The sequence below is a fragment of the Coregonus clupeaformis genome, unplaced genomic scaffold (genome assembly GCF_020615455.1).
Source record: "Coregonus clupeaformis isolate EN_2021a unplaced genomic scaffold, ASM2061545v1 scaf2247, whole genome shotgun sequence".
Lineage (NCBI taxonomy): Eukaryota > Metazoa > Chordata > Actinopteri > Salmoniformes > Salmonidae > Coregonus > Coregonus clupeaformis.
In genome coordinates, this window is record NW_025535701.1 from 294 (window position 1) to 7,500 (window position 7,207).

General features: G+C 47.8%; 1 pseudogene; it reads left to right on the forward strand.

Annotated features, from left to right (window-relative positions):
* Positions 1–781: 781 nt before the first annotated feature.
* Positions 782–7,207, forward strand: part of LOC123488386 — a 22,660-nt pseudogene continuing 16,234 nt past the window's right edge.

Below are 7,207 nucleotides of genomic sequence, written 5' to 3' on the forward strand. Positions count from 1 at the left end.
CAGGAAGGAAGATTGACCAGGGCTTCCTTGGAACCATCGGAGCCCTGTTCACCCGTTACTGAAGTACACATGGACAAATCTTACTGACATTTGTATATAGATAATGAATCATACTTATTTCAGTAACAAAATAAATACATCTTCTTGAATTGAACAGAGGAGACAAGTGGGTGTTTTGCGTGTTGCGTATTGCTGCTGTTGCCAATGGCATTAGTCTGACGTTACCTGGATGGGGCTGGCTTGTAAAAACAACCCTTATGTCTCTTTGATCATTTCACTTACTTACATCTAATTAAAGGAGGGAGAGTCACGTGGGACTTCAGTACCTCAGTGAGATTTGATTAGTTGAACAGCATGTGCATGTGTGGGTGTATATGACCTGGATCTCAATCTCTCTCTCTCTCTGTCTCTCTCTCTCTCTGTCTCTCTCTCTGTCTCTCTCTCTCTCTCTCTCTCTCTCTCTCCTGCTCTCTCTCCCTCCTTAGCTTGTTCTCTCTCTGTCTCTCTCTCCTCTCTCTGTCTCTCTCTCTCTCTCTCTCTCTCTCTCCCTCCTTTCTCTCTCTCTCTCTCTCTCTCTCTCTCTCTCTCTCTCTCTCTCTCTCTCTCTCTCTCTCTCTCTCTCTCTCTCTCTCTCTCTCTCTCTCTCTCTCTCTCTCTCTCTCTCTCTCTCTCTCTCTCTCTCTCTCTCTCTCTCCCTCTTCTTCACTCCTCCTCCTCCTCCTCTCCAGACCAAGCCCAGTAGAAGGACTTGGAGATGTACAGGCTGAACTGATGGGCGTCCATGACAGACAACTCAGGCCTCAGCTTCTTTGAACACTTCCACCTCCCCATCCAAAGTAGGAGACTCTCATTCTCTCTCTCCCTCCTTCCTCATTCTCTCTCTCCCTCCTTCCTCATTTCTCTCTCCCTCCTTCTCATTCTCTCTCCTCTCCCTCCTTCTCATTCTCTCTCTCTCCTCCTTCTCATTCTCCTCTCTCTACCTCCAACTTCCTCATTCTCTCTCTCACCTCTTCCTTCCTCATTCTCTCTCTCTCCTCCTTCCTCATTTCTCTCTCTCTCCCTCCTTCCTCATTTCTCTCTCTCCTCCTTCTCACATTTCTCTCACCCTCCCTCACCTCCCTCATTCTCTCTCTCTCCTTCCTCATTTCTCTCTCTCTATCCTTCCTTCCTCATTCCTCTCTCTCCCTCTTCCTCATTCTCTCTCCCTCTCTCTCTCCCTCCTTCCTCATTCTCTCTCTCTCCTCCTTCTCATTCTCTCTCTCTCTCCCTCCTTCTCATTCTCTCTCTCCCTCCTTCCTCATTCTCTCTCTCTCCCTCCTTCCTCATTCTCTCTTGTCCTCTCTCTCCCTCCTTCTTCATTCTCTCTCTCCCTCTCTCTCTCCCTCCTTCCTCATTCTCTCTCTACATCCCTCCTTCCTCCATTCTCTCTCTCTCCCTCCTTCCTCATTCTCGTCTCTCTCTTCCTCATTCTCTCTCTCTCTCTCTCTCCTCCTTCCTCATTTCTCTCTCTCTCTCTTCCTCCTTCCTCATTCTCTCTCTCCCTCTCTCTCTCCCTCCTTCCTCATTCTCTGGCCTAGATGTAGCCAGAACAGAAATAACTTATTTATTTCCTGTCCTGTTGGGGCCTTGTTTGAAATGTAAAATGCTAGCAGATTCTTAACAAAGACTGAGTCTGGGCATCAGGAGCGACAGCAATATTAAGTAATGTTATATTCCTCTATATCAGCCATACTCAACAGACCAGACTGCGGGTCCGACTTTAAAAATAGACTTATTGCTGTTGTAATAGTAAAATACACAAGATTGCAATTTCGAAATTTGGTAGTTTTTCTCTAGGTATGTCATTCACTTACAAGGAGCTCTATAACCTGTCAACATGTCCAGGTGATGTCAGCTACTCAGGTATCATATGAACACACATAAGACATGGCAAAATGGCCTGATGTAAATTCAAAATGGCAAAAATGTATCTCCATCAACAAGAGGTGTGGATTAACTCTTTAGTCGTGTCTAGTTTCTCTGGTTTGTATGGTGTCTGCCTACTTCCACTTTATGTATTTAGCCCACCTAACCACTTTATTATGGCCCTGCCTCCCACTAACCACTTTATTATGGCCCTGCCTCCCACCTAACCACTTTATTATGGCCCTGCCTCCACTAACCACTTTATTATGGCCCCGCTCCACCCCTAACCACTTTATTATGGCCCTGCCTCCACCTAACCACTTTATTGTGGCCCCGCCTCCACCTAACCACTTTATTGTGGCCTGCCTCCACTATGCTATTGTAGGCCCTGCCTCCACCCTAACCACTTTATTGTGGCCCGCCTCCACTGCTCCACTTTTTGGCCCGCCTCCACTAACCACTTTATTGTTGGCCCCGCCTCCCCCTAACCACTTTATTATGCTTATATACCACTTTATTGTGGCCCTGTTCCCTACCACTTTTTTATTTGCCTATTTATGTGGACAACTCCACTTTATTATGGCGCCTCATTTTGGCCTCTCACCTACTTTCCACTTTATTATGGCCCCCGCCTCCACTAACCACTTTATTATGGCCTTACTTTTTTGGCCGCCTCCCACCTAACCACTTTATTGTAGCCCTGCCTCCACCTAACCACTTTATTATTGTCATAACTTTGTGGCTGTCTTTACTTTATTGGCCCTGCCTCCACCTAACCACTTTATTTTACTCATACATTTATAATAATAATAATAATAATATGCCATTTAGCAGGCGGCTTTTATCCCAAAGCGACTTACAGTCATCTTGTGCTGTATTTTTTTGTGTATGGGTGGTCCAGGGCACAAACCCACTGCAACCCCGGCGTTACAAGCGCGTGCTCTCAGCTGAGCTACAGAGGGACCACCTAACCACTTTATTATGGCCCGCCTCCTCCGCTAACCCTTTATTGTAGGCCCTGCCTGCCTCCACCTAACCACTTTATTATGGCCCCGCCCCTCTCCACCTAACCACTTTATTATGGCCCTGCCTCCACCTAATCACTTTATTATGGCCCTGCCTCCACTAGCCACTTTTGTGTGGCCGCCTCCACCTACCACTTTATTATGGCCGCCTGCCCTGCCTCACTAACCACTTTATTATGGCCCCGCCTCCACCCCTAACCACTTTATTGTGGCCCTGCCCTGCCTCCCACCTAACCACTTTGTGTGGCCCTGCCTCCACTAGCCACTTTATTGTGGTCTGCCTCCCCCCCCTAGCCGCTTTATTTGGCCCACTGCCTCCACCTATACCACTTTGTGTGTGGCCGCCTCCAGCCTAACCACTTTATTGTGGCCCTGCACTCCACTAACCACTTTTTGTGGCCACCTGCCTCCACCTAACCACTTTATTGTAGGCCCTGCCTCCCACTAACCACTTTATTGTGGCCCTGCCTCCACCCTAACCCCTTTATTGCCAGGCCCCGCCTCCACCTAACCACTTTATTATGGCCCCTGCCTCCACCTAACCACTTTATTATGGCCCTGCCTCCACTAACCCCTTTATTGTAGCCCGCCTCCACTAACCACTTTATTATGGCCCTGCCTCCCACTAACCACTTTATTAGGCCGCCGCCTCCACTAACCACTTTATTATGCCACCCACCTAACCACTTTATTATGGCCCTGCCTCCACCTAACCACTTTGTGTGGCCCTGCCTCCACTAACCACTTTATTATGGCCCTGCCTCCACCCTAACCACTTTATTTGGCCCCTGCCTCCACACTAACCACTTTATTGTGGCCCTGCCTCCACCTACCCACTTTATTATGGCCCCGCACTCCACTACCCGCTTTATTATGGCCCTGCCTCCACCTAGCTTCACTTTATTGTGGCCCTGCCTCCACCTAACCACTTTATTATGGCCCTACCACCTAACCACTTTATTGTGGCCCCTGCCTCCACCTAACCACTTTATTATGGCCCTGCCTCCACCTAACCACTTTATTATGGCCCCGCCTCCCACCTAACCACTTTATTATGGCCCCACTGCCTCCACCTAACCACTTTTATTATGGCCCTGCCTCCACCCTATCCACTTTGCTATGGCCCCGCCTCCCACTAACCACTTTATTATGGCCCCGCCTCCCACTAACCACTTTATTATGGCCCCTGCCTCCACCTAACCACTTTATGTATGGCCCTGCCTCCCACCTAGCCACTTTATTATGGCCCTGCCTCCACCTAGCCACTTTTATTATGGCCCCTGCCTCCCACCCTAACCGCTTGTGTTTATTTTTTTAAATGATATGACCAAAAAAATATTTCCACTTTATTTGGTTCTGCATGCCAGACTAAATTAAAGCGGGCATATTTTTTATAAGGAATTTGAATTTGGAGGGCAGAGATGATTAAACATTAAACATGGATAGACCTCTTCACTAAAGGCTTCCAGTCATACAAAAATTAAACTTCAATCCAAGCAGGGAGCAGATTAGTGAGAAAGGCACATATACAGCTAACAAAAATATATGGAAATGTCTGCTCTATCCAAAATTATGACCAACTGATTGCAGCATTACACTTAAAAGCAATGGAAGCGGCAAGTGTAAAGGAACTTGTCTAACAGTAGTGGAGTACTGGTCTTTCTCTATCAGTAGTGGAGTGCTGGTCCTTCTACTAACAGTAGTGGAGTGCTGGTCTTTCTCTAGCATTGTAGTGGAGTACTGGTCCTTCTCTAACAGTATGTGGAGTGACTGGTCCTTCTCCAGCAGTAGTGGAGTACTGGTCGCTTCTCTAACATTGGTAAGTGGAGTACTGGTCCTTTACTCTAACAGTAGTGGAGTACTGGTCCTTCTCTAACAGTAATTGGAGTACTGGTCCCTCTCCAACAGTATTGGAGTACTGGTCCTTCTCCAACAGTAGTGGAGTACTGGTCCCTTCTCTAACAGTAGTGGAGTACTGGTCCTTCTCCAACTAGTAGTGGAGTGCTGGTCGCTTCTCTAACAGTAGTGGAGTACTGGTCCTTCTCCTGACAGTAGTGGAGTACTGGTCTTTCTCTAACAGTAGTGGAGTGCTGGTCCTTCTCCAACAGTAGTGGAGTACTGGTCCTTCTCCAACAGTAGTGTTGGAGTACTGGTCCTTTCTCTAACCGTAGTGGAGTACTGGTCTTTCTCTAACAGTAGTGGGTACTGGTCCTTCTCCAACAGTAGTGGAGTACTGGTCCCTTCTCTAACAGTAGTGGAGTACTGGTCCTTCTCTAACAGTGTTGGAGTACTGGTCCTTCTCTGACAGTAGTGGAGTACTGGTCTTTCTCTAACAGTAGTGGGTACTGGTCCTTCTCCAACAGTAGTGGGGTACTGGTCCTTCTCTAACAGTAGTGGAGTACTGGTCCTTCTCCAACAGTAGTGGAGTACTGGTTTCTTCTCTAACAGTAGTGGAGTACTGGTCTTTCTCTAACAGTAGTGGAGTACTGGTCCTTCTCTAACAGTAGTGAGTACTGGTCTTTCTCTACAGTAGTAGAGTACTGGTCCTTCTCTAACAGTAGTGGAGTACTGGTCCTTCTCTAACAGGTGGTTCTCGGTCCTTCTCTAACAGTAGTGGGTACTGGTCCGTCTCTAACAGTAGTGGAGTACTGGTCCTTCTCCAACAGTAGTGGAGTACTGGTCCTTCTCTAACAGTAGTGGAGTACTGGTCCTTCTCTAACAGTAGTGGAGTACTGGTCCTTCTCTAGCAGTAGTGGAGTACTGGTCCTTCTCTAACAGTAGTGGAGTACTTGGTCCTTCTCCAACAGTAGTGGAGTACTGGTCCTTCTCTACACAGTAGTGGAGTCCTGGTCCTTCTCTAACAGTAGTGGAGTACTGGTCCTTCTCTAACAGTGGTGGGTACTGGTCCTTCTCTAGCAGTAGTGGAGTACTGGTCCTTCTCTATCAGTAGTGGAGTGCTGGTCCTTCTCCAACAGTAGTGGAGTACTGGTCCTTCTCTAACAGTAGTGGAGTACTGGTCCTTCTCTAACAGTAGTGGAGTACTGGTCCTTCTCTAACAGTAGTGGAGTACTGGTCCTTCTCTAACAGTAGTGGGGTACTGGTCCTTCTCTAACAGTAGTGGAGTACTGGTCCTTCTCTAACAGTAGTGGAGTACTGGTCTCCTTCTCCAACAGTAGTGGAGTACTGGTCCTTCTCTAACGGTAGTGGAGTACTGGTCCTTCTCTAACAGTAGTGGAGTACTGGTCCTTCTCTAACAGTAGTGGAGTACTGTTCAATTACTCTAACAGTAGTGGAGTACTGGTCCTTCTCCAACAGTAGTGGAGTACTGGTCCTTCTCTAACAGTAGTGGAGTACTGGTCCTTCTCTAACAGTAGTGGAGTACTGGTCCTTCTCCATCAGTAGTGGAGTAAACCTGGTCTATGCTTATTCCTCTGTTGTAGCTACACCCTGAGTCTGTCTCTGGGCTCCAGCGGTGATGATCAGCAGGAGATGGTGGCCATCCAGTCAGTCAATCTTCTGTTGAAGAGTCTTGGAGCTACCACTCACCGGCGTAGACGACCTCATCTTCAAGTGAGTGGGTCTGACTGGGACAGTGACCGTATCGACCAGCACAAACAGATCTGGGGACCAGGCTAGTGGCGATCACGTCTTTGTTAGTAACTCTCTCCCCCTTCTCTGTCTCCTTCCAGAACTTGCCTACTTTGAGATGAGCTATCAGTTCTATAGGAGAGAGAAGCTGATGTGGACTGTGGTCCGACATTACAGTGAACAGGTTAGTTACCACGATTCCTTCACAAACTTAAGATAGATAATATACTTTAGCCTCTCTTTTTTTACTGTTTTATTTGGATACGCTGCATTTAGAATAATGGAGGAGAACACAAGGCTTTAACAGCTGCTTTATGCAACGTATTTCCCATTGTAAGAGTGCCCACTCCACTGACGCTTCCCCTCTCTCTCTCTCTCTCTCTCTCTCTCTCTCTCTCTCTCTCTCTCTCTCTCTCTCTCTCTCTCTCTCTCTCTCTCTCTCTCTCTCTCTCTCTCTCTCTCTCTCTCTCTCTCTCTCTCTCTCTCTCTCTCTCTCTCTCTCTCTCTCTCTCTCTCTCTCTCTCTCTGGTTCCTGAAACAGATGTATGTGTTGGTGCTGGGTCTGGATGTCTTGGGGAACCCATTCGGCCTGATCAGAGGCCTGTCTCCGAAGTGGGGGCCTTCTTCTCGAGCCCTTCCAGGTGACACACACACCAAAAACCTCCAGCTATTCTCCTAGGGACCACGTG